Genomic DNA, 20,807 nt, shown 5'->3' on the forward strand with positions numbered 1-20,807 from the left:
CTTATGGATTTAACATTAATAGTTTTGTCTATTGTAGATGTCTGTGTCCCTCGCATTGCAGTAATCTGTAATTTTGATGAGGCACAATTTGAATTACACGTGTTGAAAGGGCAGAATGTCAGAGTGAGTTCTGCAGTCCATCAAGGCACCTGGGCAGTGGAAACATGACCATAATTATACATGTGTGATAATGCTTATGATCCATCGCCCTTACACCCAAAAGTCAGCTTTTAGAATTGGTGATAGAAGTAAATAAAAAGTCAAAGAAACGGATCTCTGTAGGAAAGCAGAATTTTTTAATTAAAGAATGGCATACCATTGATAAGAAGAAATGTTTATGTTTATGTTCCATACTACTCCTGAGAATAGCATAATTGTTGAACATATAGACTTTGGAACCAGGCTTCTTGAGTTTTAATCAAACTGATTCCTGGTAAATTCTCAGCAGTACCTGCCTTAGTTTCCTCATATATAAAGTGAGGGTAATGATACCTCTCAAGGGATTATTATGAGGGTTAAAATTAGTTAACGTTTATAAAGGGCTTACAGTAGTACTATATAAGAATTTGTTTAAATAAATTCAGATAGAATTAGCATGACTGTTTCAGGGCATATTCCAGCCAGGACAGAGCTCATTAAATGTGAGAGAAAGTCTTAGCAACATGTGAAAAGACAACTTGCATAGCAGGCGTGTATATCTTGATGGAAATACGACTTTCAGGAAAGCCAGGAGTGGAAAACAATATTGTCTTGTGATTCTGGGAGTTTTCATAAGAAGCATCCTCTCTAAAGAGCAAATATCCACTATATTTTACATTGAGCTGATAAAGACAATCAATGATTTCAATGGGGAAAGCTTTATGTGCCAAAAAATATGAAAACAACTTCACATAATACTCAACTGATAAAGAAATAATGGCATATATCTGTCTTGAGGATTCATAGAAGCTTTTATTTTTCCTATAGTAACATCATTTATGAGACAGGCATATTGTCTTGATCTTCTTTTCTTTTCTTTTTTTTTTTTTTTTTTTTTTGCTTTGTCAAGTGTATTCCTTGGCACTTGACAAATAAATGAGCATAACCATACCATAATCATAACCTGACTGTATATACTCCATTTCCTCAAGAAGTTGCATGAACATAAAGCATACATTCTCCCTTTCGATCCTGCCAGGCTGTCAGTGAGGCTGGCCTTTAAATAGAACTCTGGTGCATTCCAATTTATAGGCAAGCATTACTTATTGTTGGGAACGCTCTCTAAAGATGAAATACGAAGGTCCTGTGCTCTTAGGAAGAACAAAGCAGCTTTCAAAGAATGGTGACATCACCCAACAAACCTGCTGTCATTAGACTGAAATAAATGGGAGAAAGTTCAATTAAACTCACAGTCTGAAAAGTAATTTAAAGGCCTCTTTCTTCTGCTTGGTGTGTATAAATGCTCAATTTTTATTCTTAACTTTGCTAGGATCAGTAACATCAAATACATAATAGGACTGGCAGCTAAATGCTTCATTTGTTCAGGGCAGAATATTTCTATGACCCTACACTCATAAACCACCCAGCCCCCATGTCAAACTGCAATTTCCCTCTTAAGCAATTCACCTTAAGATAATTATTTCCTTGCAGTTTTGTTTAAATTTCAGTTTTAACAGGTTAATTACTTCCCTGCAGTTTTGTTTAAATTTCAGTTTTAACAGGTCCATGTGGCTTGTTAAAAAAATGTAACGTGAGCTATAAATGATACATCGTGGTTGATCTCATTTATCTTCATAACCAAGGTATCTCATTGCTCTTTCCAAAGAAAAGTAAATGTCATATAAGACCAGTCACCCTACATTTCCCTCAGTAGTCATAGGGTACGTGCTATTACTGCTCCTTCTCTTCTCTGAGACTGGGACACTTTTAGGAAAATATTCTGAGTGACATAAAATTGGAAAATGATTTAAACTGCGATTCCTGGCTAAATTCCTGTTTTCAACTCTATGCAGTTAAATGATTAGCAGCAGGGCCGGATGGCTACCATCTCCCTGGGCTGCTGGCTGCCTACTTTGTTCCACCACTGCCACTGGTGTGCTGCTTGAAAGACCAAGAAGGCAGCTGAGGTCATCCTGCCTTTGTAAGTAAAATTCAAGGTTAAATTTAATGTCTTTCCTATATTTCCGATAATTTCTAGGACCTAAAATTTCATGGCCACTTCTGGCTCTGAATTTCTTCAGTTTCCTGTGGATTCTAAGACTTCTATCTTGTAGCCATTCTCTTCCTTCTGCTCTGTGAAGGCACAGGTATGATGGAATTTAGCCCTTTCTCTGATTTTTCCCAGCCCACTCACTCAGGGTTATCATGTCTAGCAGTAAAGGTTTGGAGGACCAGGACTTTTAGTTTTACTAAATTTGGCATTTTAACATTTTAATACAGGCCATAAGATACTGCTCAGCTTTCTCTCTTCTAGAAGGCTCTTTCACCTTTCAGACCCCTCTATTTATTATGTACATCAATTTAGCTCACCACTCCCTACTCAGTCCAAGATTTGACACTAGATGTCTGCAAATCCTACTAAAGTAAGGGTCCTCTGCTCTGGGTCTCTTTCTTCAGTAGCACCTAAGAACTAGTGGATGGTTTGACGGTTTAGAATTTTCTTTCTCCCATTATCAGTCGCTATGCATGCTTCCCTAATCACTCCCCACTCCTATATATATTCAAACTCTACTGTTCACACGAGGGATATTAAGTCATATCCTCTGGGGCCATTTGGACTAACAAAGTGGTTTTACTCCTTTGACTTACTTGTCAAGTCTGTTAAAAAATACTTGAGGTGGTCCAAAACTAATTAAGCTGGTCAACCAAACAACTAACTTGGTCCTCCTTCTTTCCTCCCCACCTCCTTTTTTCCTTCCTTCTTGCCATAACAACTAAAACCAGTTTAGCAAAAAATCATAATAATTTGTAGGAGAGAAGGAAATCTGGGTCACATAAATTTATATGCATAATTTTTTAACTCCCAGGTCCCTTCAAGAGTGCTAGTTAGCTGATTCACTTTGCTGTACGATAGAAACTAACACAACATTGTAACTATACTCCAATAAAAATGAATTGAAAAAGAAGAGTACTACTGTTAATATTTTTTTCTCTAAACGCATAAAGCCTAGATTCAGATGCTGTGTCATGTATCTCTGTGAACTGAATTTCAATCTCTAACTCCAAAGAGGTAAAACAGAATCTGCATTGATTATGAATACAAATAAAGTATTCAAAACTGCACATAGGGGCTTCCCTGGTGGTGCAGTGGTTAGGAATCCGCCTGCCAATGCAGGGGACACGGGTTCGAGCCATGGTTCAGGAAGATCCCACATGCTGCGCAGCAACTAAGCCCGTGCACCACAACTACTGAGCCTGCGCTCTACAGCCCGCGCACCTAGAGCTGGTGCTCCAAGACAAGAGAGGCCACCGCAATGAGAGGCCTGCACACAGCAATGAAGAGTAGCCCCCGGCAACTAAAAAGAAAGCCCACACACAGCAACTTAGACCCAATGCAGCCAAAAATAAATTAATTAAAAAAAAGAGAGAAACGTATTTCCAATAAAATTTTTTAAAAAAACTGCACATAAATTAAACATCTTATGTATTTTGTTTGCCCAAGCCATGGGTAAAAGAAAACAGGGTCACAATAACATTGGCAAAAATAATATTTCTCTAGTGCTGCTCCTATTTGCTTAATTAAAAATAAAAAAATCCAGGCCTCTCAAATCCCTTCTAAGTACTTCCGGAAGCCACGTCTAACCTTTGTTCTCAGCAGCTACCAGACAGGGAATATTTTCATCCCTCTTGCTCAGGCCTTACTTCCTGGAGCAATATCTGCTACTAAAGATTCTGATGTCAAAGCCAAAGTATCATGATTTGTGCCTCCTTGCTCTGTTCCACTGTCCCTCAATACCAGTTGTAGATAAGCACAGCTTCCTGTTCAGACATCTGTCATGTCCTCAAACAGTACCCCGTCTGCCACCCCGAAGTAAACATTTGTGACATAATCAACAAGTAAGGTTTATCACCCTATGCTTTCTCTATCTTGATGTGATTTTAGTAAAGTGCCTCTTCTTTTTAAATTCTCAATGGTCATTTCCTCTCTATAAGACACACAGTGTGTTAGGCTGGGGTCCAAGTGCAGATGCTGTTCCTACCGCCAACCGGCTCACTCGAAGGATGCTATTTTTAATACTTTCCCTCTCTCCCTCCTTTCTCTCTTTATCTCTTTCTTTCTGATTGTCTATGCTTCAGAGTACTGACTTTTACATTCTTCCTCCAAAAAATAGAGGTAGGTCCAAAAATAAACTTGATCAGGAGAAACAGGTACTAAGTAAGGATTAAAACTCTAAACCTTCGAAACAGAGGCTCTTCATAAACAACTTAACTAGTTTCAGTTCATGGTTAACAGCCCTGCAGTTTAAAGAGAGCCTTCCAATAAGAAATCCATGTGTTTAAAACCATGTGATGGTGATTGGTAACTAATCACTATTTTTGTAATCTTCACATTAGAATCAGTATCTCATAAGAATAAGAATGTAGGTGATGGTAAGAGAATAAACAGAAATAAATCATCTGGGCAGAATGTTTTTAACCCTTAAAAGTACTCCAGAAACATAAGATGGCATTTGACTTACACTATTGCTAGGAACTTAGATAATAAGCTAGAGGGGCTAATTGTCCTCCTCATCACTCCTTTGCCTCTCACAGTGGGACTAACTTCTGAGAACAGTGAGCATCTGGCATGCTGTTCTCCTTGAGAATAAAGTGGATCCTGAACTGTCAGTTGCTGACTGGTGGGCTTGAAAGCTAGGTGAGATTTTTGGACAAATTAAAAAGTAATTTGCTGATGCACACTTTTCTCATAGTTTTTAAATTACTTGCATTTATTCTTTTTCATTTTTTCCCAATCATATGTTTCTTTTTTTTTTTTTTTTTTTTTTTGCAGTACGCGGGCCTCTCACTATTGTGGCCTCTCCTGTTGCAGAGCACAGGCTCCGGACGCGCAGGCTCAGCAGCCATGGCTCACGGGCCCAGCCGCTCCGCGGCATGTGGGATCTTCCCGGACCGGGGCACGAACCCGTGTCCCCTGCATCGGCAGGCGGACTCTCAACCACTGTGCCACCAGGGAAGCCCCCATATGTTTCTTCTGATCTACTTTGAAGAGAGTTTTTCTTCCTAAAGTCTCTTAACTGTCAACAAGTTCCCCTCAAATAAGCCCAGAGATCAAGCCTTGATTACCTTTAGCATCGTAAGCTTAGAAAAAATGGTGGGAAGAGGAAGTTGCCTAAAACAGAAGCTTTCAAAATGCTTCACATTACCCCAGCACCACTGTGGAACTGTTTAAACCATGGAAGTTATAAAGAAAGTTACCTGTGTGTTACTGTAATGTATAAATGTTTCTTCTTTATTGTCAAGTGCATTGAAAATGTTTTTAAATAACTAAATGTTAGAATTACAGAAATGTTTGTACATTTTTCCTTCTTTTCTGTTTCTACCTTGGCAATCTGACTGGTGTGCCTCTGCACATTTACAATATCCTTGCTTTTCTCTTTACAGTCTCAATAAACTATGACAAGGGTCTGTGTCTATATACACCAAAACAAGTGATAAATTAAAGACAAATGTTATCAGTTGTTTGGATAGCTTGTTTACCTGTGCCAAAATGAACTGATTAAATGGTTTTGTGTTTAAAAGAGAAAAAAAAGAGCCAAACTTTAAAAAGTTAAGAGTAATAAAGGACTCATTTTCCATTTCCTAATATTGCTGTATATAAATAGGCAATGTTGAATATGTCAAAATCAAAAAGATGATTTCTATGTAATGCATTTAAAATGCTAATCTAGGGATTATATGCATATTCTATTATTTGTATATTCGGGAGGCAAAGGATATTTTCTCCATATTCTGTGCTATTGTCAATGTCATTGAAATTAATCTCTTCCTATTCACCCAACACGACTAATAATTTAAGGTAGCTCAGACACTTGTTAATACCAAGTGAGTAAGAATGTAGAACAACTGGACTTCTTATACATTACTGATGAAAGTGTCAATTGGAAAATCCACTCTGGAAAATTGTTTGGTACTACCTATTAAAGCTGAGTGTATACCTTATGACCCAGCAATTTCATTCCTAGGTATAAATCCAACAGGAATGTCTACATTCATGCACCAAAAGTAATGCATACATAATAGCAATGTACACTAAAGCCAAAACTGGAAACAACTCAATTATCCATCAACAGTAGAGTGGATAAATAATTATGACCTATTCATCAATGAAAACAAATGAACTACTATATGGTAAGACATATTGTGCAAAAGAAGCCAGGCTCAAGAGACTACATACTGTATGATCCCACTTATACAAAGTTCAAAAACAGGGAAAAAAACCTAACTTATGTAATAACCAGGATAATGGTTACCTGTGAGGTGAGGGAGTAGTAACTGGCACAGGGGGTGCTTCTAGGGTTCTAGTAATGTTCTATTTCTTGATCTAGGTGGAGGTTACATTAGTAATGAAAATGTATTGATTTGTTCATGATAATATATGTACTTTTTTGTATATACGTTATTCTCAATAAACCACTAAAAAACCTTAAAAAAGTTTAAGGTACCTTGATAATAATTACTGTATCCTATATGTAACTCCTGCATAAAAGATACAGAGAGTTTAAAGTAGATGGGTAATAACTTTAAGTGGTGAAAACTGGCACACATCCAGTTAACAAAGTAATAAGTCATTTTGATAGCATACGCTCCCAATATGGTGTGACAAGAGCACATCACCTCTGTGGTATTCTCCAAACTCTAAAACTTCAATCTATTCATGAGAAAACATCAGGCAAACCCAAACTGAGAGGCATTCTACAAAATACTTGACCAGTACTCTTCAAAGGTATCGAAGTTATGAAAGATAAGGAAAGATCAAGAAACAATCACATGTCAGAAGAGACTAAGGAAACATAATGCCTAAATGTAATGTGGTATCCTGGGTATTCAGAAAAAGAATGGTAGAAGAACAGTGGAAATTTGAATGAAGACTACAGTTTAGTTAATAGTATTATACCAATATTCATTTCTTAGTTTTGATAAATGTAGAGATTATGTAAGAAATTAATATTAGAGGAAGCTAAGTGAAGGGTATACAGAAACATTCTGGGCTATCTTTGCAACTCTTCTATAATGCTAAAATTATTTTGAAATAAAAGAGGTTATTTAAAAATGAACTTGTAACTATGAGAGCTTATATATATTTGTTAATTTAAGATATTTAAATAGAATATCTAGAGTGATGCAAGTTCAGTTCTGGTATCTATCTATCTATCTGCATCTAGATAAAAACACACACAAACATTCACACATACACATAAGCACACATACATGTTAGCTTCCTCGGTAAGCATGAGATAGCAGGGATGAGAAGTGTGTTCTGCTTTAGTGTGGACAACAAGATGCACACACATAAACTGGAAACTCCTGATGAAATGTAAGATTTCTGTTTAATACTCATGATATTTCCCTCTTTCCTAAGCCCATTAGCTCACTTCTCCATAAGGTATTGTGACATCTGTAAAAGTGTTTCTGGTCAGTTTGTTCCCTCTAAAATTCTTGCTCCTCATCCCATCTGGCTTTGCAAATACATAAAATATCTGTGTTGCATCACACTTTTTAAAGCAGCTTCCAATGACATTCACTGACTTCAAGCGTGGCTTAACCGTTCCTACATCTGATGCAAATGGCTTCTTTAATTCTCTTCAGATCAGGCCACCCATCTTTGAGTATAACTGTTGCTTATTATCAATCTGTGTAGCAGTCTGCTCTACTTTTCTTCCGTCTGTTCAGGCTTAGGCAAGCTTACTGTTGAGCAATCGCATTCTTTACTATTGCCAAAACAGGTTTTATTTTATGTAATTTTACACAGCTGAACTGCTCCCCTGACAGTAGCCATCCCGCTAGAACCAAGCTCATCAAGCTCACTGGTAATAGCAGTGGAGGAAATTTAGCCAAGAATCTTTAAAGTGTTCATGTCAGGACACAAAGAAGCAAACCCTCAGGGTACATGTTTCTGCTTGTTTATCATCCAGGACTGGATGACCAATTCAGAAAAATAGAGGTATGATCTCATCTTCTATGGTACTTATTCAGTGGGATTTAAAATGTTATTAGGAAGGTGATCTTAACCATAAGTACCATATATCTGGCCATGCATTGGGACTATAAAGTCATAATGTTTTTCAGGAAGACACAGAAATATCTTTATATCTCAAATATCAAGTTAAGATTAGCTTGTGTCTATTTTTTTTGGGGGGTGGGCAGAGGATGGAAGTGACTGCTCACTTTTTACATTACACTTTGCAGTTTTCAAAATGATTTGGTAATATATATGCATGCAAAGAATTTGGGAATAAAATATTTTAGGAATTTAGCAAATGACTAGCAGCTCTGAAAGAACATATTGATGTAAGGATATTCTGTTGCACTAATGATATTTAAAGGAAGAAGAGTGGAGCAATCTCATCCTCTTCTCTGAGATTGGGAAAGAGACTCTGCATTATTCCTTTTTTTTTTTTCTTTTAACAAGATAAGAAGTCTGAGACCAGAAAAATATAATGCCATTTGTGAAATACTATTCTTTCCCTTTGTCTATATCACGTCTGAAAATAATGATGCTGCAAATGTCATTTGTCTTATATTTGGTCTTGCATTTTATACTTAAATTCTCATACAAAATCATGAGATTTTATACTTAAAATTTCATTAGATTTTGGTGTAATACAAATATAATTTTAAAACTCAATGACAATATACATCTCATCAAAATAAACATGTGATACTTGAATTGATTCAATAACTTTCTAGGAAACCACAGAAAGACATAATAATTCCATGGGTACAGACTCACATACTTCGGGTAAATGCTCCTGTAACTGGAATGCAGCGCCAAGGAACACTGCAGGGGCATTCTTTCAGAAAAAAATGTCCCAAAAGTGTGTTCTCTTACCCTGTTGGCCTATTTTACCTAGGGGAAGGGAGCTAAAATGTGTCTGATGTACCCAATGCATTATGCATTAACAGTGAGCACTTCATCTCTGTGCCAAAAGCAGAACCAATCTGCTTACCATTCCTTGCCATGATGCCTTTAAAAGAGAATAAAAGCAAAGTACTCATCAATCCTGTAAAGAAAATGACACGAGAGATAAATAAGACATAAAGTTATTGGGGAATTGGTAATAAGATCAATTATTTACATTAAATAAAAGAAATTTACGTTGGATAATTTTGTTATGCAGAAATCAGATTGGAGTAAGGAAGTGAATATTTCTATTATCCTATTGGTCAATGTGGCTAGTACCCAACAAAACGTTATACTTCCCTCACATATGGAAGATTCAGTGCTAGGAGGTATTAACTCACCCAGAAACTATACATTTCCCAGACATCCCTTGCATCCAAGAATGATTTGTTTACCTCTTATCAGTGGATGTGGGCAGATATAATGTCTGTCACCTTCATGCTTGAGTTTTTAAAAAACAAATGTTAATTCTCCACTAATGCTTTTTCTTTTGACCTAAGAGCCCCTGTGAGATGTCAAAGCCACAAGATGGAAGGAGTTTGGGTCCCTGAACTACCACAGGGAGGAGATGTGCCCACCGGGAACATTCATATATAACCATTAAGTTTGTGAAAAATAAAATGTGTTTCATCACATCACATTAAAACTCTAAATTTAGGGTTTAGCTGTTACAGCAACTAGCTTTACCCTGTCTTACACAGTCAGGTATTGGCTCATCAACAGATGAAGATAGGTGAAAAGAAGTCAACATCATCGATAATTATGCCCTACAAAGGCATCAGAGTAAGGGAGACACAACAAATAGAAGACAAACTCTCTCAGCAGAGATTGTTTGAGTTTTTATGCCTGATATTCTAAGCAGAAGAAAAATATGAGTCCACAATTACTGGACCTGAAAAAAGCTTGAAAGAATGTTCTTTCTGAGGCAGGAAGGATAACCATGCATGAAGTTTTTAAAGGGAATAAACTAATGAAATTAGAAATAATGGCTGCCCACACATTAGGAAAGTTTCTAAAGACAGAGAGGATTAGAAAAAAATTATAGAAGAGATATCTAACCTGCAGTGACTTGCTTGGGTGTCCATCCCTATAGATTTCATTTCCTACACATACATATTTCCAGGGCCATGGGAAGAGCAGACAGAGGGGTCGGGCAGAGAATCACTCATATTCTTCCTAAAGACTGAATCTTAGTCACAGAGAAATTACTTCTCTGTTAAAATATCAGTTAATCAGTGAAATGTTCCTAATTTCTGCATATTTCTCCATATGCCCCCTCCCTCTGTACACTTTGAGTTCCTTTAGCATTCAGAGAACTTTGTGTAAGCCTGTATTCAGCACTAATGAGGTATGGGTGGGCTGTTTCTCTACGATTACTCTCTCACCCAGCAGTGATGGCTTGAGTACAGGGGCCTTGTATTATTCTTCTCTGTATCCCCAAGAGTTGTTTATTCATAAAATATTCATGAAGCATCTACTATGTGACAGACCCTATGCTAGGCACTGGAGATAGAAGGGTGAACAAGACTAACAAAGTCTCTGACTTTTGGAGATTACATTCTACAGGGGATTAAAAAATTGAATTACTTCAAGTTACAATAATTTCTATGATTAAAAAAGAGGCAGAAATAGGGAATAGTAGAGGAGGGCCTTCTTTAGGTAGGATAATCAAAGCAAGTCTCTCTCTGAGGGGTGAAATTAAAAGATGAGATCTGAAGGAAGAGAAATATCTATGTAAAAAGTGTGTGTGCCTTTGTGGTGGGGGAACATCTCAACAGAATAAAGAGTATGTGCAGAGGCTCTGAATCAGGAAATGGTGTATTTACATAATTTTAAAAGGCCAGTGAGTACGAATGGAGTATGTGAGGGGATCATGGCCTAGAATGAGGTAGGGAGGTAGATAGTTTTAGAAACTGTAGTAAGAAATTCAGATTTTATTCTAAGTACAACAGAAGACCATTGCAGTGTTATAAGCAAGTAAATGACATTACCCAATTTGGATTTTGAGAAGAGCACTTTTTATGGGTAATGGATTAGTATGTGGGAAAAATTTAGCAGGTTATTTAAATGATCCCAAGTGAGAGGTTTTGAAGACCTGGACCAAAATGAAGGCAACAGAGATGGAGAGAAGAAGGCAGATCCAAGACATATTTTAGCCATTTATTTCACAGAATGTACTGAAGACCTGAATGTAAGCATTGACAGAGTAAGGAATGCAGGATAAATCTCAGGCTTGAGAAACTATTTAGAATGTGTAGATGGGGAATATGTGCTGTAGTAGTGGGAGGAACAGATGGATACAAGCTGGGGAGGGTGGAGTGGGAAGAAGTCAAGAGTTCCATTACCATGATTTGACAAGTGTATGAGATATCCAAGAGCAGATGTCAAGTAGACAGTTGCATAGGCTAGTCTAGAGCAGAGAAGATCTGAGTTAAGTCAGACATCTGGATGACCAGCATAAAATATAATTGAACCTATGAGAATTACTCATAGGTAACTGAGTAATTGAGGGGTAGAGCATATGAAGAGAATTCAGTGCCTTTCACAGTGCTTCATACATATTTTTTGAATGAGGACAAGAATCCTGACCTCATTGCCAGTACCCATGAACAGGTCCCTGACTCTACACCATGCCAGCTGCACCCCACACCCACCACTTTTCCTTTTTGTGTGCCAATTGCCTACTTTTGATTTTCACACAGTGTCTGCTGCCTAACTTCCCAGATATTGCATCCATTCAGCTCAACTCCCTCATACCTAAGGAAACCCTGCAGAACAAGTAGCTTTACGCCCTAGCACCAGAATTCCTATCCTTCATACTTGATCTGATTTGCTCTGACTTGCTAATGATGAGATTGTTTTATTCTGATAAGGACGTAAACAAAAAATAAATGCCCAGATGGATCCCAAACTAAGGGAGAGGTGAGATCTACTAGCAAGATTGTATAAAGAAAAAAAAATGATAAAAAGAATAGAGTCTAGAATAACCAGGGCACTAGTATGTGTTTGAATATTTAGGGGAAAAAATCTTTACAGGTTGAAAATATCTCAAAATTCTGTATGCTTTTCCATTAGAAATAAATCACTTTGTATATTCTTAAGCAATTATGTGATTCTAACTTTTTTTAATTAAAGATTTTAAGATTTTAAAGGTTGTGCTCCACTCCTCAATCAAACATACTATGTGTTTAAGGAAAAAACATATGATGCATGAAAGTTATTTAGTTTAAAAGAACATATTATTCTTTACGGCATTACACTTCTTGTTAAAAACTTCACTGTAAGTGATCTGAATTTTTGACATTAGCTTTACCTCATTACCATAAAATCATGATCTTTTAAAGGCAATTGAGAATACAATTAACCTTAAGAAAAGGATGTCATCATTTTCTGATTATCTCAGCTTTCAAAAGCCAGTCATCCAGAACCAGTGTTTCTAATAAAATAAAATTTTCAGAAATGAGATCTGATCTATATTTTCTTGGCTCTCTGAATACAAAACAGACTTTGTGGGATGCATGCCTAATGAGTCATCCTTGTTTTTTCATGAAAAACATGATTTTCCAGTACTGTAGCATTTTGCTCTTTACTGATGCATTTGCATCAAATGAATATATTACAACTTGGATGTTGTGATTTAGTTAATTATGACAGTCACATTGATACCTTGGTGATTTCATGAATCTGGAATGGACCTGAGTTTTTTAGGGGTCTTACCTCTAATATTAAAAAATCTTGTAAAGTGAATCTTTCTTAATTGTATTTGATTATGTTAATATTCTCTGAGTCCTGGAATGGACATGTTTACCATGGATATAAAAAGTACAAGGTCTCACTTTAGCAGCATAGCTGCCATGGACGAATATGGAACAGCACACAAAGGAATGATATGAACTAATTAAATGTACTGTTGTATTATTTTTCCCACTCAGTGTGGTTTAATACTTATTCATTAAATGAATAAGAGGGAAACTCTGCCATCTACTTTAAGTAGAGTGAAGGAAAGGCATCCATGAAGGGATGGCATTTAAGCTCTGACCTAAATAATGAAAGCAGCAGCAATGTGTAGAATCAAGGAAGAGAACTTCAGGCAGATGAAGCCAGAAGCATTAAAGCCCTGAGGCTGGAAAGAGCTCGCCATGTTCCCAGAAGACCAGGGTGACAGTGACATGGGAGTGAAGAGAGAGTGGTGTAAGACTGATGGGCAGGCAGGGACCAGGTCACACTGCTTACAGGCCAAGGTTGAAAGCTTAGATTTATTGCAAGAGTTGGGAAACCACTGAAAAGCTTTAAGCAAAGGAAAAATATGACCTAGTTTGGGTCAAAAAAAAAAAGAAAAAAGAAAGAAAGTCCAGCAGCTCTAAGGAAGGTAAATTGGATGGGGTTAAGAGTGGTCCGCAGTCATGGAGTCAATCTTTCAATCTTCACTTTGGAAAATATAAGTGTTTTAAAAGAGTTCAGATCTAAGAAATATAGATTAGGTGACTGGGAGTTTAGAGAATTGGGAATAAATGTAAGATAGGAATTTTTTCCCTAATGGAAATTTACTTTGCATTTGGTCTCCTAAGATAAAAGTATAGAAACTTTAATTAAAGTTAAAAGTTTATTTGACTATATTAAACCAAATGCAATGGTAAACTATTCCAGTCACACCCAGGAGCACCAAACATGTGTCAACTGATTTTCTGTGTTGATGGGATTCTGTCAGAGCCTTTATGGACCTGACTCACATAATTGAGCTCTACTAGAGATTCAGACATCCCTCTTTGTTTCCAATTTCTCCCTACCCCTACCTCTGATTTAGCCAATGAAAAATGAAGGAGCAGGCATCATTAGCACAACGGATCTACATAACTTATTCATGAATTCAGGAACTGTAGACAAACCAAGTCAAACTTATGGTCCATCCTGTCTAATGCTGACTTTCACAGTCCTATTTAGAATAATTTGCAAAGGGAATATTTTCCTTTATGACACTGACCTCTAAAATTTGAGACTGAATTTGACCTCCCTAATTTCTCTAGCTGGGACAATAAGCCATAATTTCATGTAGTAAGCATATAATGAATATGGAATGATGATTAAATGAATGAATAAAATAAATAATACCCTCCAGATATTGTAAATAAGAACACCCATCCTCTATAATAAGAAATTGTGAACCAACATCTAAATGAGGTTAGCCATTCGCAAGAGTAGCCCACTCCAAAAGATGCCTTAATTTATTAAATAAATTTTAATTATCTACTCTGGGGTCAGCAAACTTTTTCCCTAAAGGGCCAGACAGTAGACATCTGGACTTTGCAGACCATATGGTCTCTGTTGCAACTATTCAACTCCACCATAAATGACTATATTCCAATAAAACTTTATTTATGGACACACAAATTTAAACTTCATATAATTTTCATGTGCTGTGAAATATTCTTCTTTTGCTTTTCTTCAATCATTTAAAAGTATAACAACCATTCTTGGCCCACAGGCTGTACAAAGCAGGCATCTAACCATAGTTTTCTGAGACCCTGGTCTCCTAAACATCAGGCATTGGAGAGACCGCAGTGAGGAAGATAGTTTTGTAAAGGTGGTGATGATGGGACTAAGGTATCCACCAAATCCTTTTTACTCGACCAAGGATTAACTTTAGGTAGACCAGTCAGATGTAATCTTGAAAATTTTGCATTATGTTCATTCAAGTTTAGCATGAAGTCCTGCTAATCTTGATAAGCAACAACAAGAAGTGAAGAATAATCATTTCAGCATATTCAAAGGCTTGTTAAGGGGGAAACATCTTTATAAAGGAATACTTTTTAAGAAAGCAATGACATAGAATGAAGCAAGAGCAAGTCTCCAGCAGTTCAACTTATGACTGAAACATCCCACCATCTATTCAACTCTTTTGGCTCTAGCATCATATTCATTAGGAAACTTTCTGATTTCCAATCAGTTTCCCAGGTACTCTGATATTGCAAAGGTAATGCCCTGGGTAGCAGATATAATTATTTCTACCACTGGAAATGAAGCATCTCACTATGAATGAATAAACTGGTAAGCTTGGATAGTTTCAATCAAGTCCCCAGAATCTTGTATATAAAAATAACTTCCTGAACATGGAATGCTGAGAACCAGATCCTGACCCCTTGCTGAGCCCACCAAGGTAGTGGTTTCCCTTGAGTCTCTGCCTACACAGCAGGCACATAGCTCTTAACTGCCAAGTTCTCAGTCAAGCATTATGTTTCTCTCCTGCAAAACTTTCTCTTAAACACTTTTTATATTTATTTTTCATTTGATCTGTGAATATTTTAGTATGTATCTCTATAAGGGCTCTTTTTAATCATAACCACAATACCATTACTTGTACTTAAAATAAATTAACATTAATTCCACAATATCAATGAATATGCAGTTACTGTTTAATTTTTAGTCTCATAAATACTTTAAATTTATATTTTTCTACTTTATTTACATTAATATATACATTTCTTTTCATTATTCTATGTCTGCATGCATTTACAGAGAAGCAAATGATTACTCTCTATGATAGAAAATACAGCTTTTTAAAATTTGACCTAAAGCTTTTCTTTCCAGCCTCAACAACAGCCTTTCTCTGTAGTAAACAGAGTGCTGGACTAAGAATCAAGAGATCAGTTTTTGGTTTTTTCCCTGCCACTTAATATATGAGATTAGGAAATCACAGAATCTCTTTAGGGCATATTTCTTCACCCCATGAAATGAGGAGCTGAGTAAGTAGGTGCTCTCAAAAGACCCTTTCCTCACCAAAACTCTTGGGTTCTGTGATTCTATAAGGGTGCCTTGTCTGAACCCTTTATAAATATTCAGACAGGTGATATCCTCCTCAAGTCTACGATTTAGTCTAGTGAAGAGTACAAAATGTGTCATCAATCTTCAAAAGGAGGGAGTCAGATTCATTTGACTATTCACATAGTCTACGTATCTTTTCTAATTTACTAGATAATGATTCCTCCTACTCCTTAGTTTAGACAGCATAGAAAGAGCTACTCTAACCAAAACATCAATGTTAATGGTTAAAATAACTGGACCTTTTCCTTAAAACTAAAGAATCTCTCAGCATGAGAAAGCAAAAACAAAATCAGTGTTGAACAATATGCATATTTAAGGCTTTCCTTTTCTTTAAACTTTAGTCAGCAAAATAAACAGCAGCTAATTGTATAAAACAAGAATGAGATATATGATGCAGCCTCACAACTAACTTTCTGAGTGTGTATTTAATATAGGAACTTCAAATTAAAGTTTCTCTCCTGTAGTTTAATATCCTTCTGTATCGCCTTCTTCTTAGAAGGTGAAGAAATTTCTCTTTTAAATGTAAAGGTCAATTATAGTCCAAAGGCTTTAAGAAATCAATGTTCTCATGACAATTAAGGTTACAATTTAGAAGAAGACTCACATTATAATAAGTTAAAGTCTAACAATGAAGATGTAAGAAGCCATCTAGATAATCGAAGCTAACATTTACAAATGTAACTAATAAAAGAACTCTTTCTAAACAACTTATTAAAACATTAAAATTTTATTATGATTTAACATTAGATATAAAGCCTTTAAATCTGTTCCAATCACTAACTGAATTGTACAATTATTTAAAAGTGATTTCTGCCAATCATCCATGCCTGCGTCTGTGTTTCATATAGCATTAAGGAAACAGGCATCCAATCTTACTCTCTATAAAAGTCATATATTTTTTTCTTCTTTTAACATAGTCCTTAAACTTAGAAGATAAGTGCTATAAAAACTTGACTAAAAAGTAATTTGGTCAATTTGGTACAACACAAGCAAAACTAAAGAAACATTCTAACATTTGTGGGGAGGAACTGAATATGAGGTATAAGAAAAAGAGAGGAGTCAAGAATGATATCATGACTTCTGGTATGAGCAACTGGAAGGACAGAACTTCCATTTGCTAGATGGGGAAAAGGGCCAGTGCAGCACATTTCAGGTTGAAACTTGGGAGTTTAATTTTGAAGAATATGAGATGCTTTTTAGATATATACATGTGGAAGTACCAAGTAGGCAGCTGGAAATAAAAGCCTGCGAGTCAGGGAAAATGTCTGGGCAGAAGGTCTAATTTGGGGAATTGTGAGCCAATAGATGGTATTTAAATCCATGACAGATGAGATCACCAAGTTAGTGTGTGTAAACACAGAAAAGGACCAAGGATCCAACCTTAGGCATTCTTTGTTTGAAAGCCAGAGACACTGGCAATGGAGACTGAGAAGGAATCACATGTGCGAGAGGAGGACAGCCAAGAGAGTGTGGTGTCTTGGAAGACAAATTAAGGCAATATTTGAGGGAGGAAAGAGTGCTCAACCCTACTGAATGCTGAGAAGTCAAGCAGAATATAGAATTTTGACTTTACCTTCAAAATATATCCAAAATATGACCACATCTCACTATGTCCAAATGATTACTTTGATCCAAGTCATCAGTATCTCAGTGCATTAGCTTCTGAACTGGTCTCTATGTTTCCACCACTGCTCCCAACAATATATCCTCAACACAGCAGCCAGAGCATTCTTTTAAACAAAGTTTGGTCATGTCACTTCTCTACTTAAAACTCTCTAAAGACCTCGCATCTTACTCAAGGTAAAAGCCAAAGCTCTTATAATTGCCTTCAGGGCTCTATACCCTCTGGCCCTTCCACCATTTCTTATCTCCCTGGCTCACTCTACTTCAGCTATACTGCCTCTTTGTTGTTCACTGAACACATCATTTATGCTCACGCCTCAAAACCTTTGCAATGGCATTCATGGTTCCTTCTACATGAAATGCTTTTCCCCTATATATCTACATGGCTTACTCCTTCACATTCTTCAAGTCTTTGCTTAATTTCACCTTATTTGTGAGGTCTTTCCAAAATAAACTACTTAAAAATTTACCCCCTACCATCCTACAGTCCCCCATCCTTCTTCGCTGCCTTATTTTTTTTCTTAGTAATTATTGCTTATTTATTCATTTGTATTTGTCTGCCTTCTCTCACTATGAGTTCCAGAAGGCAAGGTATTTTTTTTCTCTTGCTCAAGCCATAATTTTGTGCCAAGAACATGCCTAACACGTAGTAGGCACACGACAAGAAAAAATAGTTGAATAGGCTTATTCAGAGCTTTGAGGGACACTCTACATTATGAATATATCCTATTTTAATCTCCCATAGTCCATATTTTCCTTTGAAATATATTTATTGGCCTTTGGATTGCTGTAGGTGGCTAAAACATAAAAATATTCAAATACTTTTCTGGCTACCAATCCATATGCTCTATTCCTAAGGGTACAGACCAAGCATACACTAGACAGGTCTTGGCTCCAAATCTCTACTTTGGCACTGTGCAGAAAAAGAGTTAACACAGCAGGCCTGAGACTTATCTTTAGAAAGGCCTGCTTGCAAGTTTGACACTCAACTGGCATCTGGGAACTTAGATTTTGGGAGACTTCTCACCACCCTAATTGAAAAGAGTGGTTCACTGTGCCTAAATTGGTTGTGCAAACAGTATGGTTTATGCAGAATACCTGCTTTCCTTCTGGAAGTCTGGATTGCCAGGCAAAGGCTGACTAAGTGACCCATCTCCAAGAAAAACCCTGGAAACTGAGTTTCTAATGAGCCTCCCTAGTAGACAACATTTCACATGTGTTAACACAACTCACCCCTAGGGCAATTAAGCTTGTCCTGTGTGACTCCACTGGGAGAGAATTCTGGAACTCATGCCTAGTTTTCTCTATACTTCCCTCCATGCACCTTTTCTGTTTGCTAATTTTGCCTTGCATTCTTTCACTGTAAAAAAAATAGTAGCCAGAAGTATGACTATATGCTGAGTCTTATGAGCCCTCTGAGCAAATCATCTAACCTGGGCTGGGAAGGGTCCTGGGGGCCCCTGATCTGGTCACTCATTGAACTCTTACTGCATGCTTATTATAAGCTTCAACCCTAGTGAACTGAGATAGACCATAAATGAGCTTGTGGGCTTTATTTATTTTGCCCCTCTCCTTTAAGGCCTAGGGTTTTCTCCAACTGAAGAAGCCTGCTCCGTGGCTCCTTCTACAGAGGCCTCCTCTTATCAGGAAGTGCTTCAAGGCACAGTCACATGATAGAAATGGTGAAGAAATAAACCCTGTGAAAGAGAGCCAAGAGCATCCAGGCTTCAGAGCCAGCTCCACTGTAACTCCTTTACAGCTTTTGAAAGTGAACAAATGGGAGGTTCTTGACACAGATTAGACTTCTTTTTTCTTGAGACATGGAGTAAGGAGGTATCTTCTCAAGGTTTCAATATTGGTTTTTAGAATCTGCCATTAACACTAGTCTTTGGATTTGAAATAATCATTCCACAGTCTAATGAAGAAAACTTACATATATAGACCATTTCCTACCAAAAGCACAATAGTAAATATAAAAAATATATGTACATGTAAAACACATATCTTTTGTAGTAAATGTAATAATAAATGTGCTTGTTATAGGAAGTGGTATGCCATCTATGTTTTACATAATCTCCTAAACCTCCATTTCTTTCTTTGATTCAGAAAAACCATCCTGCCTTTTGTATAGAATCCTGTTTTGTCTACCACATGCATTCCTATTCAGGTCTAATCACTGCTCTTCAGGAAAAATAAAATTTTAAAAGACCAGCAAAATAGAAATTTAAAAGACCAGCAAAAAAAAAAAAATCCAGGAGATGGATGCACTGATGTATGCAAACAGACTAAAGTGATTAGAATTCTTGGGCTTAAAAATACAAAGTTTTAACAAATATATTAAGTACTATGAATAATTCATTTACCAAATTCCTAAGTCATCAGTGGTAATCACATGAACTGAAAATAAGAGCTAAGTTTTCTATAGTGTGGAGTTAAAAAAAATCATCACAATAAGCAGCACAGACTGAGATTTTTCTGTGTTTTTTAACAATCTGTATATGTTTTAATTACTGTGTAACAAATACCACAAACTTGGTAGCTTAAAATAATACTCATTTATTGTTTCTACATCTGTGGGTCAGAAGTCCAGGAGCAGCTTGGCTGGGCTTGCTGTTCAGGGACTCACACTCAAGGTATTGGCCAGGCTGTAATTTTTATCGGGCTCTGGAGAAGAATCTGCTTCAATACTCATTCAGGTTCTTGGCAAATGCACTTCCTTGCAGTTGTAAGACTAAGGTTCCTGTCTTCTTGCTATCTGTAGTCTAAAAGTCACTCGCAGCTTCCAGATACCACCCACCATTCCCTGTCATATAGCCCCCTCCATCCTCAAAGCCAGCAACAGAAAACCTTCCTTGCCTCAAATCCCTCTCACACTTCCAATTTCTTTCCAAGGAGAGTCCAGTCCCTTTTAAGGGCTCATGTGATTACATTCGCTAATTATAATCTCCCAATCCTACGAACATTTTAAGAATTGAGACTTTACTTCTGCAAAATCCCTTCACAGTGGAACCTAGATTCATGTCTAATTGAATAACTGGGAGAAGATGTGTGTACACCAGAGTACAGACAATCTTAGGGGTTATCTTAGAATTCTGCCTACCACAAAATCCTAATGCACCAGGCTCATAAAGTGCCTGTGTTAAAGGCAGAACTAGAGCTGGATAAAACATCAGTCTGATCCAAAATGAGAACCGTTTTAAGTTCTAAAATTTATAAATTTAGTAACTTCACATTTTTCTCATTCGCTTAGTCAGTTTCACCAATA

This window comes from Delphinapterus leucas, chromosome 9, assembly GCF_059928025.1.
Source record: "Delphinapterus leucas isolate spDelLeu-1000000601 "Yukka" chromosome 9, BTC_Dleu_Yukka2, whole genome shotgun sequence".
Taxonomy (NCBI): domain Eukaryota; kingdom Metazoa; phylum Chordata; class Mammalia; order Artiodactyla; family Monodontidae; genus Delphinapterus; species Delphinapterus leucas.